Source organism: Triticum aestivum, chromosome 7A (genome assembly GCF_018294505.1).
Source record: "Triticum aestivum cultivar Chinese Spring chromosome 7A, IWGSC CS RefSeq v2.1, whole genome shotgun sequence".
NCBI classification, from domain to species: domain Eukaryota; kingdom Viridiplantae; phylum Streptophyta; class Magnoliopsida; order Poales; family Poaceae; genus Triticum; species Triticum aestivum.
The window spans coordinates 427,441,476-427,459,055 of record NC_057812.1 but is presented as its reverse complement, the minus strand read 5'-3'; positions in this window follow the sequence as shown (position 1 = coordinate 427,459,055).

Sequence of the window (17,580 nt, the reverse complement as noted above, 5' to 3'; positions counted from 1 at the left end):
GGCCCGACTGCTCAGCAGTCGGCCCAAATCTCGGGGACTATAGCCCACGGGTGCGCCAGCGCGCCCCCGCGGAGAAAGAAAACAAATACTTAATCCGGCTTTCCATCAGGTCGGTGGTCCATTGAGTCATCTCCTGGACCTTGGAGTTGAAGGCGACTGCGCGAAGGTTATGATAATCCTGCAGTGAAGATATCTAACAATGTCAGCACTCGGAGCTTGCCAATTAAAGTTCCGAGCCGCCTGCTCAGCAGCCGGCCCGAAACTCGGGGACTACACCCAGTGGGTGCGCTGGCGCGCCCCTAGAGAGAAGTGTAAGAGATACAAGAGTCAAAAATGAAGAACCAAGAAGCATACCCGGACGGCTGCTTGCGACTCCAGGAACACCTTGTTGCAGTGCTTGAGATCATCGGCTTCAGCGCGGAGCTTGGCCTGGACGTCCAGGATCACCTTATTCAAAGGGCCCATCCCGCCTCCCCGGACCCACTCAGTGGGCGCGGCATTGGTCGCCTTGGCGTCCGGGATTGAAGAGCTCGCAACACCGGTCTCCAGCGGGTGTGGCGCCATGGCCGCCTTTCCAAACCGATGGAGTGAGGGTGTGCGGACCTCGGGAGTCGGGCCCGTCACCATCTCGTCTCCGGCTGGTGGCGCCGGCGGATCAGCCGGCTGCTTGTCTCGGGCCTCCTCAAAAGGTGGTGGTGGGGGCACGATTACGTCCGGCATGACGACGTCACCGCCGTCTCTCTCCATGATCGGGTGCTCATCGCCGGCTCCCCCAGTCGGCGCCACAAACTCTAGCGGTGGAGGAGCAGACTTCAGGGGGATGACGAACAACGCCGACTGACGGTGCGCGGCTTCCTCAGCCTGCTTCCTTGCCGTGGTGGTGGCCTCAGCTTCCGCCAACTTCTTCAAAGCGGCGGCTTCCGCCTTGTCTGCCTCTGCCTTCTCCAGGCAGGCGGCTTCCTGCTCCTCGCGCACCTCCCGTGTATTTCGCTCCCACGCCTCCCGGAGGTCGGTGGCCGGATCGATTCGCCGGGTGGTGGTGGAGGTCTCCGCCGACCCAACGATGGAGGCGGCGGCTGACTTCTCAAGAGAGAGCGGGGCCCTAAATCAAGAAAGACGCAGAGAGAAAGCTCAGAAGGAATCGACAAGAAAGAAGAGCACAAGGAAAAGATACTTATGTCGACACCATAGGAGGCGCCTTTGGGAGCTTCTGGTACTTGGCCGCCTTTGTTGCGGCCTCTTTCTGCCTGGTCGTGGCGGTCGGATTCTTGGCCTTCTTCGGAGCGCTGCCAAACAAGACGGTGCCTTGTTTATGCTTGCGCGTGCCACCTCGAGCAGTCGTCTCGACGGAGGGGCCTGCGTCCTCCCTGACAGCGCTCCGTGAAGGGCGCGACTCTTCTTCCTCCTCCTCATCGTCAGGCAGATCTTGATGCCGCCTTCTTCGGAGCCACCTGCTTCATTGACGCCACCTGTCGCGGTGTCCTCCAAGGCGGCCGCCCCCAAGTTGGGGTCGTCCATGTCCCTCATCGCCCGGTCCGGCTCAGAGTCGCCGCCCGCCCCTACGATGGCGGCCGTCGCTTCCGACATGTAGATCTGTTTCAAACGGTGAGAGGCCGGCTGGTCAAGACCAAGATCAAGGCCAAGACGAGTATCAAAAAGAAATAATTGGAAAACTTACCGTAGGCGGCGGGTCGACGTGGGAATATGGCCGCTTGCCGAAGCGCCAAGACCCCTCCAGCTTGAGGCTGGAGATCTCGTTCACCAAGTTTGCAACCTCGGCAGCCGGCATCTCCTTGGTACTCAGTCGGCACGGATCGCGATGCCCGCTCATCCGGCTGATCAGGTGAGGTCGCCCTTGGAGTGGGAGAACCCGGCACACGACAAAGGCGACCAACAAGTCGGACGCCTTGAGGCCTTCGGCGTCGGTCAGCTCCCGGAGTCGTTGGATAGCGGCGGCGCTGTTTGCTGATACCGGCTTCGGCTTGTAGCCCCTGCTGGCTCGAGGCTCAACCAGCGGGCCGGCTTCATAAGCCGGCAGGTTAATGAAGTCGATGGCCGGGTCCATGTTCTCCACATAGAAGTAAGATTGCTGTCACATCTTGACCGATTGTGGCAGCTTGATGGTGGGGAAGGCGTTCTTCGGCGACGGCCGGCGAACCGCGACGAAGGCACCACACTGGGCAGCCACCTCCCGGACGGAGGTGCCTAGCTTGGTGTAGAAGAATGCTCCCCACAACTCGATGGTGGGGAGTATGCAGAGATAGCCCTCGCACATCGTGACGAAGGCGGCCAGGAGCATCACGGTGTTGGGCGTGATGTTATGAGGCTGGAGGTGACAAAACTCGAGAAACGAGCGGATAAAGCCGCTCGCTGGCAGGCCGAAGCCGCGGATGAAGTGCGAGCGGAAGACGACCCGCTTGCCCTCCCTCGGCATCGGTGAGATCTCTCCCTCCGGTGGCACGCGCGCCTTCACATAGCCCGCACCAGGGAGACGCCACGTCTCGCGGAGGAAAGTGATATGGTCTTCATTGACATTTGACCCGTCCCAGTCTCCTCCTTGCTCGCGCGCCATGGAGAAGCTCGACGAAGAAAATGGTGTGGCGGGGGAGAAGAGAATGGAGCGGGTCCAAGAGGGCTCAGGGCGGACGAGCACGACGGAGATGAACAGTGGCGGCGCTCCGGCATGGCTCGGGGGCGCTGCGGCAAGAGGAAGAAGAAGGAGGCAAGAGTAGGGTGAGGGGGCGCGCGTGCTCCGCTGCTCCCTCTCCTCCCCCTACTTATAGCCTATGGGCTATGAAGCCAAGGGGGCGGGCGTGGGATCGTGGCATTAACTGTGCCCACGACCCCACGTTCCCACCCTTGTCGCGCGAATTATTGCGCATAATGACTCCGCGGGGAAACTCAACCGCCCGCCTCGGCCACAATGGATCCGCTCACGTGCCGAGGCCCGGTGGTTGCGGGCCCAGCCTGTAGTCGCGTCCCATCGCACGTGTGGGCTGGCAGGCTGGCCCGACTGGCTAATGCCACGCAGCACGCCCACGACGGGCGGCTGGCCTAGAAGCTTGGCTAATACGCCACCTAGTTGCCGCTGTTGCATTTGAAGTTTCAAACAGATCCGACCAGACGTGGCCGGCTCCTAAAAGGCGGCTTACCAGGAGTCGGATGAAGCTTCCGTCCAGAGCACCCGGGGAAATAAACTGTTGAGGCTCCTTGGCCCCTCGGCCGCGGCACCTCACCAGCTTCGGGGACTACTGTCGGAGTAATGGGCCACGGGTAGCCTAACCCGAGTCCCCCAACCTTTCAAGACATCGGGGCCAGCTGCGCCCCTCAAGACGGCAAGATGAAGCGCCGCCTTCTAGTGGCCGGTTGGCTGAATAGCCAACTGGAAAAAGACGGCCATGCTCAGGAAGGCGGCTCCAAGACGGGCCGACTCCTAGCGAGCGGCCTCCAGAGAGGCCGGCTCCTAGCAGTCGGCCCCTAGCGTCCTCAAAGTCGGCACCCCCATTAAGAAGACAAGACGGTGCAAGGTTACAGTGTAGCCCATCACCCCCGTATCCAGGGCCGGGCGTGGCCATAGTGCTCCATACAGGCAGAGATCTCCGCCTAGCGTGGCACTATTGCCACTCCGCCCCTGACGTCACTCCTGTCAGGCGGAGCCCTGCTCCCACGACCGCCTGTCGGTACGGTCTGAAGATGGCGGGCCCTACCAGGCAGCAAGAGCCCGAAAGACGGTGGAGGCCGGACCAGACGGACCCGAGGGAGGCCGGCTCCTAGCAGTCGGCCCACTCCTTCCCCGAGGCTCACTCACCATTAACCAGATAAGACGCAGAGTGGCTACAGTGATCTCCCGCCAGGCGGCGGGACTGTAGCCACGCCCCTGACCGAGCGTGCATCATTAGCATTGCGGCTACAGTAATCAGCAGCCGGCAAGACCCGCAAGCGGCGAAGGCGGCCTGTTGGCTCCGTACCAGACCAATCGGCGGGGCCCACCAGGCGGCAAGCCCCAGCAGCCGGCAGAGAAGCCGACGACCAGAGAGACTGCCAGGCGGGCCCTACACCCGACCAGATTACCATTGTACCCCTGAGGGGAGGCCTATATAAACCTCCTAGGGCACCCATGCAAATGGTTGGAACCTATTAGAATTAGACTCACACCTAGGGGGAGAGGAGAGCCAACCCTGCCTTCTTCTACCTTTAGCATCCAGCTCGAGGAGCACCATTGTACTCACTAGCGCCTTAGTGATCATGCGGAGACCCCGCAGAGCAGGACTAGGGGTGTTATCTCCTAGGAGAGCCTCGAACCTGGGTAAAGTGCGCCGACGTTCGTGTCTACGCCTCATCCCGCTTCCAGGCACCGGCGACGTTCTACTCGCTCCCACCATGATAAGCCATCCATTGGCATATGTCGCACCCACCCCCCAACAATGGTATAAGCTATGCGATGATAATGGATTTTGGTATTGGAATCGATTGAAATTGGAGTTTCTCCAAAAAATTATCCCATGCATCTAGTTCATCGTGATTGGAATTACATATATAATTTTTGGCCTAATGAAGGAGGCTCTAGCTTGAGGGAGGCTTAAGTCAATGTTATATCCATGCCCCAATCATGAGCTCTCAAGAGAAATTATTATTCAGAATTTTTATGCTCGGCTTTCTCGTGATGATCAATTCATGCTCGATACTTCTTGTATTGGTTCTTTTATGAAGAAGAGTATTGAATTCCGATGGGATCTTTTGGAAAGAATTAAACGCAACTCAGAAGACTGGGAACTTGACAAAGGTAAAGAGTCAGGCATTAAGCTTAAGTATGATTGTGTTAAATCTTTTATAAATACTGATGTTTTTCAAAAGTTTAGCACTAAATATGGACTTGACTCTGAGATAGTAGCCTCCTTTTATGAATCATTTTATACTCATGTTGATCTCCCTAAAGAGAAGTGGTTTAAATATCACCCAACTATTAAAGAAGCAATTAAAGAACCAGAACTAGCTAAGGAAGAAACTATACTTTATAATGTTGATCCAGTTGTTCCTACTGCTTATATTGAGAAACCACCTTTCCCTGTTAGGATAAAGGAACATGCTAAAGTTTCAATTGTGGTCAACAAAAGTTATATTAGAACACCTAAACCTGATGAGCAAATCAAAGTAGAACCTACTGTTGCTATGGTTAAGGATCTCTTGGAAGAAAATATAGATGGGCATGTTATTTACTTCTGTGAAGAAGCTGCTAGAATTTCCAAACCTGATAAAAAGGATAAACATAGACGTGTTTTTGGCATGCTTGTTGTCTCAGTTAAAATAGGAGATCACTGTTATCATGGTTTATGTGACTTAGGTGCTAGCGTGAGTGCTATTCCTTATTCCTTATATTAAGAAATTATGAATGACATAGCATCCGCAGAGATAGAAGACATATATGTTACTATTAAACTTGCTAATAGAGATACTATATCACCAATTGGGATTGTTGGAGATGTTGAAGTCTTGTGTGGGAAAATAAAATACCCTACTGATTTTCTTGTTCTTGGTTTCCCACAAGATGACTTCTGTCCCATTATCTTTACTAGAACTTTCTTGAACACCGTTAATGCTAAAATAGATTGTGAGAAACAAACTATCGGTGTTAGTTTTGGTGATGAATCTCATGAGTTTATTTTTCCAAGTTTAGTAGAAAGCTTCATGAAAAAGAATTTCCTAGTAAGGATGAAATAATTGGTCTTGCTTCTATTGTTGTACCCCCTACTGATCCTCTAGAACAATATCTTCTAGACCATGAAAATGATTTACATATGCATGAAAGAAATGAAATAGATAAGATTTTCTTTGAATAACGTCCTCTGCTTAAACACAATTTGCCTATTGAAACTCTAGGAGGTCCGCCTCCACCTAAAGGTGGTCCTGTGTTCGAATTAAAACAATTACCAGACACTTTGAAATATGCTTATCTTGATGAAAAGAAGATATATCATGTTATTATTAGTGCTGACCTTTCAGAACATGAAGAAGAAAGATTATTGGAAGTTCTAAGGAAGCACCGAGCTGCTATTGGATGTACTCTTGATGATTTAAAGGGCATTAGTCCCACTCTATGTTAGCAAAAGATAAATATTAAAACTTCTGGAAGCAGGTGTAATCTATCCTAATAGTAGATGGGTAAGTCCTGTTCATTGTGTCCTAAGAAAGGAGGTATCACTGTTGTTCCTAATGATAAGAATGAACATATTCCACAAAGAATTGTTACAGGCTATAGAAAGGTAATTGATTTTAGAAAATTAAACAAAGCAACCCTCTGCCTTTTATTGATCAAATGCTAGACAGACTATCTAAGCACACACATTTTTTATTTCTTGATGGATACTCTATTTTTTTCACAAATACTTGTTTCTCAACCTGATCAAGAAAAGACCACTTTTACTTGTCCTTTTGGAACTTATGCTTATAAACGTATGCATTTTGGTTTATGTAATGCACCTGCTACCTTTCAAAGATGTATAACTGCTATATTCTCTGACTTTTGTGAAAAGATTGTTGAAGTTTTCATGGATGACTTCTCCATTTATGGGAAGACTTTTGATGATTGTTTAATCAATGTTGATCGAGTTTTGAAGATATGTGAACAAACAAATCTTGTCTTGAATTGGGAGAAGTGCCACTTTATGGTTAATGAAGGTATTGTCTTGGGTCATAATTTTTTTGAAAAAAGGTATTGAAGTGGACAAAGCTAAGGTTGATGCAATTGAGAAAATGCCATGTCCTAAAGATATCAGAGGTATTCATAGTTTCTTAGGTCATGCTGGTTTCTATAGGAGATATATCAAAGACTTTTCTAAAATTTCTAGGCCTCTTACAAACCTTTTGCAAAAGGATGTTCCTTTTGTTTTTGATGATGATTGGTTAGAAGCCTTTGAAACACTCAAGAACGCCTTAATTTGTGCACGTATTTTGCAACCACCTGATTGGAACTTGCCTTTTGAAATCATGTGTGATGCTAGTGATTATGCTGTTGGTGTTGTTCTAGGAAAAAGAGTTGATAAGAAACTGAATGTCATTCATTGTGCTAGTAAAACTCTAGATAGTGCTGAACAAAATTATGCTACTACTGAAAAAGAATTTTTAGCAGTTGTGTTTGCTTGTGATAAAGTTAGATCTTACGTTGTTGATTCAAAAGTAATTGTTCACACCGACCATGCTACTATTAAATATCTTATGGAAAAGAAAGATGCTAAACCTAGACTTATTCGATGGGTTCTCTTGCTACAAGAATTTGAATTAAATATCACTGATAGGAAAGGAGCTGAGAACCCCATAGCTGATAACTTGTCTAGGCCTGAAAATGTGCTTGATGACCCACTACCTATTGATGATAGTTTTCCTGATGAGTAGTTAGCTGCAATAAATGTTTCTCATAACACTCCTTGGTATGCTGACTATGCTAATTACATTGTTGCTAAATATTTACTCCCTTCGATTCTATTTAGTCTACGTATAAGAGCAAGCTCGCATACCAAGGAGGACTTCCATCACATTTTTATGGACTACTTTTCCCTCGCATGTGCTGTCCCTACTGACAAGTTTGTGCGCCATGCAGTGGCTGTGCACTGCAGCATGCATCGGGGGTGCTAAAAAGCCACGGGATTCACGGACCCATGCATCGGATGCATTGAATGGTTGCGCATGCGTAGGAGAGACTCAGGGGCAGTTTTGGATAACTTAGGGGAAAGATGGCAGTGCGCAGAGTAAAAAGAGAAAAACGAGAAAATTTTAGGTGCAGACTAAATAGAATCGGAGGGAGTGCCACCTAGCTTTACATACCAACAAAAGAAAAAAAATTCTTCTATGATTTAAGACATTACTTTTGGGATGACCCACATATTTATAAAGGAGTAGATGGTAATATTAACGTTGTGCACCTGAGTATGAACAGGGACAAATCCTACAGAAATGTCACTCTGAAGCTTATGGAGGGCGTCATGCGGGAGATAGAACTGCTCACAAGGTATTGCAGTCTGGATTTTATTGGCCTACTCTCTTCAAGGATGCTCGTAAGTTCGTCTTATCTTGTGATGAATGTCAAAGAATAGGTAATATTGGTAAACATCAAGAAATTCCTATGAATTATGCACTTGCCATTGAACCATTTGATGTTTGGGGTTTTGATTACATGGGACCTTTTCCTTCCTCTAATGGATATACACATATTTTGGTTGCTATTGATTATGTTACTAAGTGGGTAGAAGCTATTCCAACCAGTAGTGCTGATCACAACACCTCTATTAAAATGCTTAAGGAAGTTATTTTCCCAAGGTTTGGAGTCCCTTGATATTTAATGACTGATGGTGGTTCACACTTTATTCATGGTGCTTTCCGTAAAATGCTTGCAAAGTATGATGTCAACCATAGAATTGCATCACCTTATCATCCTCAGTCTAGTGGTCAAGTTGAACTTATCAATAGAGAAATAAAATTAATTTTGCAAAATACTATCAATAGGTCCCGGAAGAATTGGTCTAAGAAATTAGATGATGCACTTTGGGCTTATAGAACAGCATCTAAAAATCCTATGGGTATGTCTCCTTATAAAATGGTTTGTGGAAAAGCTTGTCATTTGCCTCTTGAGTTAGAACATAAAGCATATTGGGTAATCAAAGAACTCAACTATGATTTCAAATTTGCCGGTGAAAATAGGTTATTTGATATTAATTCATTAGATGAATGGAGAACCCAACCTTATGAAAATGACAAGTTATTTAAAGAAAAAGTTAAAAGATGGCATGATAAAAGAATCCAAAAGTGTGAGTTTAAAGTTGGAGAATATGTTCTTTTGTACAACTCTCATTTCAGATTCTTTGCAGGAAAAATCCTCTCCAAATGGGAAAGACCCTATGTTATCGAGGAGGTTTATCGGTCTGGAGCTATCAAAATAAATAATGTCGAAGGTACTAACCCAAAGGTTGTTAATGGGCAATGAATAAAACATTATATCTCAGGTACGCCCATTCGTATTGAAAGTAATATTATCCAAACTATGACACCGGAAGAACACATAAAATAGTCCTTTCGGAACACTCCAGAATCGTTAAAAAGAGGAGGTATGCGAGACGGTAAGTAAACAGACTCCGAAAAATCCGCAAAAATATTTTCTGTCAGTTTTGGAATATAACAAAAATTAAGAAAGTTAGAAACTTCCAGGAAGTGCACCCTGGTGGGCACAAGACACCATGGCGCGCCTGGCAGGCACGCCCAGGTGGGTAGTGCCCACCTCGGGGACTTTCCGGACTCCGTTTTTCTACAGTTTTCTTGTCCCCCAAGATAAAAAATCTTTATTTACCCCCTGAACCAATTGATCACCATATCATAGAGAAATCTTCTATTTTCTTTTCCTTGCTATTTTCTGTCAGATCCCATCTGCCATGGCCGCTTCAAGCTCCTCCAAGGACAAGTTCTTCAAGAACGTCATCTACCCATATTTGTGGGAGGTGGTGCAGCACCCTCAATTCATTCAGATGCATGAGGGAATGCTTCACCTTCACGATGTGGTAGGTCCTAAGGGGACGGGAACCATGGAGGCCAGGCTTGAAGCTATGGAGCAGGAGGTCTTCCGATGTAAGGGGATGGTCGAGCGTGGACTCAATGCCAATCACCTCAGGATCACAGACCTTTCCCATATTGTCAAGGTGGATGGCAAGTCCATGAAGGGCGTCGTCTTCACCCTCAACGAGCAAATCAACTTCCTCCAAAGCCAGTTTGACGATCTCCAAAACAAAGTCTTTGAATATGAGGCAAGGTTTAAAGGTATGAGTTTGGCTGCCGGTTGCAGGACCCATGAGACACACTCCTCCTCTTCTGATGGCGGACCTCTGCCATGGAAACCCGAGGACAAGATCTCTTCTTCATCACCACCACCATCTTATTCATCACCAAAAGAAAATTAAATATCGGGTATGGGCACTCCCCTTGCCTTCCGCCAAGCTTGGGGGAGGTGCCCCGGTATCATATCATCCCCACTATCTTTTGCCTTTACTTATTTCAGTTTGATCCATAGTCATCTTTTACTTTAGATGAATAAAAGTTTAGTTCGATCCTTTCTTTTTGAGAGTTTTCTTAGTGATCTATCCTTGTAATCGTGTGAGAGATATATAATAAAGTTTAATATGAGTTTTTTCTTTCTTTAATTTCATGTTGCAATAAAAAATAAAATAAATAAATAAAAAGAAAGGAAATAAATGAAGAAGATCATATGGTAATCTTATGGTAGGTGATGACACCACATAAGGAAAAGTATAAGTAGAAAATTTTATTAGAGATTGACAAACATAGCATTGGTCAATGATGCAACTCATGAAAGAATTAATGAGGAAAGAGAAGATTCACATATAAATACACTATCCTGGAAATATTTTGTGATTGTGAGCCCCCATCAAAATATTATATTCCAAAATTGTTGACGTTGGACTAGGAAGACAACTTAATGATTTATGTTTGTCCATATTCGCATAGAAGTCATATTGTCATGGATCCTTTAACATGTGGTGCTTGCCCCCTAACTTTGCTAGCCAAAAATTCCGCACTAAGTAGAGATACTACTTGTGCATCCAAAAACCCTTAAACCCAAATCTTATTTTCAAGTGTCCAGCATACCTACCTAAGGATTGAGTCAGATCCTTCAAGTAAGTTGATATCGGTGCAATAAGGCAATAAAAATTATTTCTAAAAGTGTGAGATCATTTAGTGTAAGAGAAAATTGAGCGTTGTATGAACTTATGATGGTGAAGAATAAAAGCGACAGACTTCATAATAAAGGTTGCCATCACAAGGGGTAACACAAGGTGACGTTCTTTTGCACTAAGGGGTTGAGCATACAAACAAATAAGCACATGGAAACCCCTGCTTCCCTCTGAGAAGGGCCTATATTTTACTTTTATGTATTTGCTTTTATGCAAAGAGTCAAAGTTTTCTCTCTATTCCTTTTTATTTTTCTCCTTTGGCAAGCATCATGTGGTGAGGAAAGATCTAGGCACATATGTCCAGTTGAATATGGTTGGCATGAGTTATTGTTGTTGACATCACCCTTGAGGTGAATTCATTGGGAGGCGAAACTATAAGCCCTATCTTTCTATGTGTCCAGTTGAAACATTTTTCTCATGTGTACGCGATGAGTGTTAGCAATCATAGAAGACTAAATGATGGTTGAGTATGTGGACTTGCCTAAAGGCTCCGATACGTGACCCTTCCTGAAAAGATGATGAATTGTAGTTGCAAAGTTGACTAAGAACATAGTTTGTTTGCTTCTAATAGAGTTTATGCTTCATACTTCGATAGTGTGATGAATTGTCACTTATTTCGGGAGAAGTTTATGATAAAAGTTCTATGATAAAAGTCTTATGTTTAAGTTTGTTGCTGTTATAATAATCAACATGATGCTTCTATGTCCGTATTTTGTTTTTATCAACACCTCTCTCTCTCTCTCTCTCTCTCTCTCTCTCTCTCTAAGCATGTGGACATGTTTTTTGATTTCGGTTTTCGCTTGAAGACAAACGAGGTCTAAGCTTGGGGGAGTTGATACGTCCATTTTGCATCATGTTCTCCTACTGTTATTTATGATGTTTTAATGCATAATAATGCTTTTTGGAGTAATTCTAATGCCTTTTCTCTCATAATATGCAAGGTGCAAACAATGAGGGAGAATTCCAGCAGCTGGAAATCTGGACCTGGAAAAGCTACGTCAGGCTACCTATTATGCACAACACCAAACAAGCCAAAACTTTACGGAGAATTTTTATGGAATATATGAAGAATATTGGAGCATATAAGTACTAGAGGGGGCCACCCTGGTGAGCACAAGACATCAGGGCGCGGCTGGACCCCCAGGCGCGCCCTGGTGGGTTGTGCTCACCCAGGTACACCTCTGGTGCCCACCTTCTGGTATATAAGTCATTTTAACCTAGAAAAAATTAGGGGAGGACTTCCGGGACGGTGCTCCACCGTCTCGAGGCAGAACTTGGGCAGGAGCACTTTTGCCCTCTGGCACAGCGATTCCGCCGGGGGAACTTCCCTCCCAGAGGGGGAAATCATCATCATCATCACCAACAACTCTCCCATCTTGGGGAGGGCAATCTCCATCAACATCTTCAACAGCACCATCTCATCTCATACCCTAGTTCATCTCTTGTGTTCAATCTTGTTACTGGAACTATAGATTGGTGCTTATGGGTGACTAGTAGTGTTGATTACATCTTATAGTTGATTACTATATGGTTTATTTGGTGGAAGATTATATGTTCAAACCCATTATACTATTTAATAGCCCTCTGATCTTGAGCATGTTTATCTCTTGTGAGTGGTTACTTTTGTTCTTGAGGTCACGGGAGAAATCATGTTGCAAGTAATCATGTGAACTTGATATGTGTTCTATATTTTGATAGTATGTATGTTGTGATTCCCTTAATGGTGTCATGTGAATGTCGACTACATGACACTTCACCATATTCCTAAGCACCGGTCCGCCCACATATCAAATTATCAAAGTAGCGAACATGAATCAAATCAACATGATGACAGTGACTAGATGAAATTCCCGTGTACCCTCAAGAACGCTTTGCTTATTATAAGAGACTATTTTAGCCTGTCCTTTGCCTCAAAAGGATTGGGCTACCTTGCTGCACTTTTGTTACTATTATCATTACTTGCTCATTACAAAATAGCTTGCTATCAAACTACTCTGTTACTTACAATTTCAGCACTTGTAGACTTTACCTTGCTGAAAACCACTTGTCATTTTCTTCTACTCCTCATTGGTTTTGACACTCTTACTTATCGAAAAGAGCTACAATTGATCCCCTATACTTGTTGGTCATCATTAATTGGCAAAGAATTAAACATTAAATTTCAGGTACACCCATTAATGTTGAAACCAATATTATTCAAACTATGACACTGCAAGAGCACATAGAGGCAGGTTTCCGGAATGCTCCAGAACCCTGAAAACGAGTAGGTATGTGATACGGTAAGTAAACTAACTCCAAAAGTTCCATAAAAGTACTTTATGTTTGTTTTGCAATATTTAAAAAATTAGGAAAATAATAAACAGTCTGAAAAGTGCACGAGGGAGCGACAAGCCCGAGGGGCACACCCTACCCCCTAGGCGCGCCTCCCAGACTTGTGGGCCCCTCGTGGACTTACCCGTCTGTGTTTTTCTTCCATATTACTTGTCATGTACGAAAATTATATATACTTCCTGATGTTTTGACCATTGTATCATGAGATTCTCCTTTGTTCTTGTTTCAGGCTGTTTTTCTGACAGATCTAGATCGCCATGGCCCCTCCAAGCTCGTCCAAGGACACGTTTTTTGAGAAGGTCATGAACCCTTACCTTTCGGAGGTGGCGAAACACCCTCAAGAGATCAATATGCATGAGGGGTTGCTTCACATCCGGGACATTCAAGGGCCTAAGAAGACCGGAAACGAGAAGGCCAGACTAGAAGTGGTGGAATAGGAGATCTTCAAGTGCTAGGGGATGATGGAGCGTGGCTCAACGCTAACCACTCCATGATCATGAATTCACCCGTAAGCACAAGTTGGACAACATGGAGATTGGAGACACCATCTTCAAGCTCAATGACAAGATCGATTTCCTTCAGGCCCAAATCTATGATTTGCAAAATTGAACTTTGAGTATGAGGCTAGGTTTAAAGGTATGAGTTTAGCTGCGAATTTCAGGACCCCGGAGACATGTTCATCTTTTTATGATGGGGAGCCTATGCCTTGGAAGGCGCAGGACAAACCTACTACTTCATCACCACCACCATCACCGAAGAAGGAGACTTGAGTACACGGGTATGGGCACTACCCTTGGCTTGTGCCAAGCTTGGGGGAGGTGCCCCGGTATCATATCACCACCATTTTATCATCATTATCCATCTTAGTACGATCCTTAGTTATTTCATGATTTAGAAGAATAAAAGTTTAGTTTGATCTATTTTTGAGTGCTTGCTTAGTGATCTATATATCTACGTAATCGTGTGCAAGTTATATAATAAAGACTAGTTTGAGATTTGCTTTGCTTTCTTGTTTCAATCTCAGCAATGAAAATACCTAATAAAAGAATGAAAATATCATATGCTAATCCCATGGGGAGTAATGACTTCACACAAAAGAAGTATAGTTGATAAAATATGGTGGAAGTTGGCAAACATAGCATTGGTCATTGGTGCAATCCACGAAAAAGGTAATGAAGGACGATGTGACACCCCGATTTGATCGTACACTAAACATGCACGCAAATGTGTACGACCAAGATCAGGGACTCATGGGAAGATATCACAACACAACTCTAGACACAAATTAAAATCATACAAGCTTCATATTACAAGCCAGGGGCCTCGAGGGCTCGAATACAAGAGCTCGATCATAGACGAGTCAGCGGAAGCAACAATATCTGAGTACAGACATAAGTTAAACAAGTTGCCATAAGATGGCTAGCACAAACTGGGATACAAATCGAAAGAGGCGCACACCTCCTACCTAGGATCCTCCTAAACTACTCATGGTCGAACTCCGCGTAGAATCATCCTCGGGTTCCTCTGGCTCCTAGACTCCATCATATGATCGCAATAACCGGGAAAGGGGAAAAAGAAATAGCAAAGGAACCATGAGTACTCTTCCAAAGTACTCGCAAGCAAGGATCTACACTACATATGCAATGGTACCAGTGAAATGGATAGTTTCTGTGGACTGAACTGCAGAATGCCAGAATAAGGGGGGGTAGCTAGGCCTATCGAAGACTATGCTTCTGGAAGCCTCCATCTTGAAGCATGTAGAAGAGAGTAACAGGTAAGTTCACCAAGTACCATCATATAGCATAATCCTACCCGGCGATCCTCTCCTCGTCGCCCTGTGAGAGAGCAATCACCGGGTTGTATCTGGCACTTGAAAGGGTATGTTTTATTTAGTATCTGGTTCTAGTTATCATGAGGTAAAAGTACAACTCTGGGTCGTCCTTTTACCGAGGGACACGGCTATTTGAATAGATAAACTTCCCTGCAGGGGTGCACCACATTACCCAACACGCTCGATCCCTCTAACCGGGCACACTTTCCTGGTTCATGTCCGGCCTCGGAAGATCAACACATCGCAGCCCTACCAAGGCTCAACAAAGAGGCCAGCATGCCGGTCTAAATCCTAAGCACGCACGGGTCTGGGCCCATCACCCATTGCACTCCTGCACATTGCGTGGGCATCCAGAAGAAGACCTAGCCTCCCTAACACAAGAGCAGGCGTTCTAGTACAATCCAGCGCGCACCGCTCAAACGCTGATGTCAAGAAGGCTTCGGCTGATACCACGATGTCGAGTGCCCATAACTGTTACCGCGTAGTTGGTTAGGGCGTACTTATAGGCAAGTGGCCAGACTCAAATCAAACACCAAGATCTCGTTAAGTGTGTTAATTGATGTAACCGCGGACGCCGACCAGGGCCGGGCCCACCTCTCACCTAGGTGGTCTCAACCTGCCCTATCGCTTCGCCACAAAGATCCACCCAGAGGGCCATTGGGACAAATGTTCTTGCAGCCCCCAATTCGTGAATCACTCGCGGGCACTCTACGAGCCGACCCGACTTTAGTCACCACATGTATCATATATTATGTATATAAGTATATACCCATGATCACCTCCCGAGTGATCACGGCCCGATAGTATAGCATGGCAAACGGACAAGAATATGGGGCCACTGATGATAAACTAGCATCCTATACTAAGAAATTAGGATTGCAGGTAAAGGTAACAACAGTAGTAGGAAAGATAGGCTATGCAGCAGAATAGGATTAACCGAAAACAGTAACATGCTACACTACTCTAATGCAAGAATTAGAGAGAAGGAATAGGCAATATCGGGTTGATCAAGGGGGCGGGGCTTGCCTGGTTGCTCAGGCAAGAAGGAGGGTTGTCGTTGATGTTGTCAATCACAGGGGTATCGGCAGCGATCTCGAGGTCTACTAGAAAGAAGTAACCGAGGGGGAACACAGTAAATAACAGAGCAATCAAAGCATCACAAAGCATAAATTGGCAATACACGGTGCTAGTGGTGACCTAACGCGGTACTAGGTGATACTGGAGGAGGGGGGAAACATCCGGGATAGTATTCCTGGCGTTCGGCATTTTCGAACAGACGAACCAGAGGAGGATGGTTGCATGTTCGCTATGTTAGGGACGTGTGGCAGACGAACGGACTGCGTATTCGATTTCATCACATTTTTCTCAGCAACTTTCATGTACAAAGTGTTTTCATCTGACTTGTGGTTTATTTTATATTAATTTTCAAAGTTTTATTGATATCCTAGAATTTTCTAGAGTTATATTAATTCAAAATTAAGAGCAAAATGCTATGTGCACACACTGAAGTGTGCGCAGCAGGGTGCCATAGTGGCTGACATGTGGGCCCTGTTGACTGAGTTGACCCAGTCAACATTGAATGGTCCACTGTTGAATAGTGCCAGTGGGGCCCGCTTGTCATTGACTTTAGATTGACTAAATATGTATTTAACCAGGGTGGTCCTGCATGTTATTTCTATTAGACTAAATAATCAACTAATCTAATTAGTACTACTAAACAGAATAGGGCATGCCTTAATTAATGGGCAGAGCCCAACCGGTTGTTCACGGCGTGCTTGAGCTAGCATGGCAAGTTCGCACGAGCAAGCCCACGAACGCCATGCTCGGCCAAGAGTGGTTGTGTGTGGGAGGGGCGCACAGGAGCGAGCACGACTGGGCGTGCGCGGGCGGGCGCAGGGCCGCGATGCGTGGCTATGGGCAGCAACAGCAACAGTAGCGAGCAGAAGTGGCGGGCAGAGCAGCAGCAGTGGCTGAGTAGTGCAGCAACAACAACAGCGACCCGGGGCAACGCGAGCTAGCGTGGAGGCACGGACGGGCGCTGGCGATGCATGCGGGGACACATAGGGGCGCAGCCGAACGTGGGGATGGGCGCGGCCAGGCGCCGGCAAGCAGGAGCGCGCGCGGCTATGGCAAGTGCGCAGCCATGGCGAAACAACGACGGAACAAAGGGGGTCGAAGGGAATGGGAGTGGCGCTCACGGGGGGAGGCGAAGGATGCAGCCGGCGTGGCAAAGGAGTTCTAGTGAGGTAGATCGGGCGCGGGGCAGCGGCGGCCGTAGGCGAGGGAGACGCGTCGATCCAGTGGCGTTGTTGCGGTGCTGCTCGATCCAAAGGGCTCGTCGTCGCACTCGGTTCCTAGCTCGATTCCAAGCAGAGGAGGAGGAGGCTCGATGGGGAAAGAGGGGGAAACAATCGAGAGACAACTATGGTTTCCGGGGAAGCTAGATATAGGTAGCAGGGGGGCGACATGGAGGCCATCCATGGCTAGGATGCCATGGATGCAGGACACGCACGCACTCTATCTCCCTGTGAACAGAAGATTGAAGAAAAGGCCCTAGGTGGGTTGGGCTCCTACTGTAGCAATGGGCCAAATGCACAATTCCATTCTTGTTTTTTTTCCTTTTCTTTCTTTTTCTATTTTATTAATTTTTAGTTTTTAAATCAATACAAAAGTTGTACCTAAAATAGT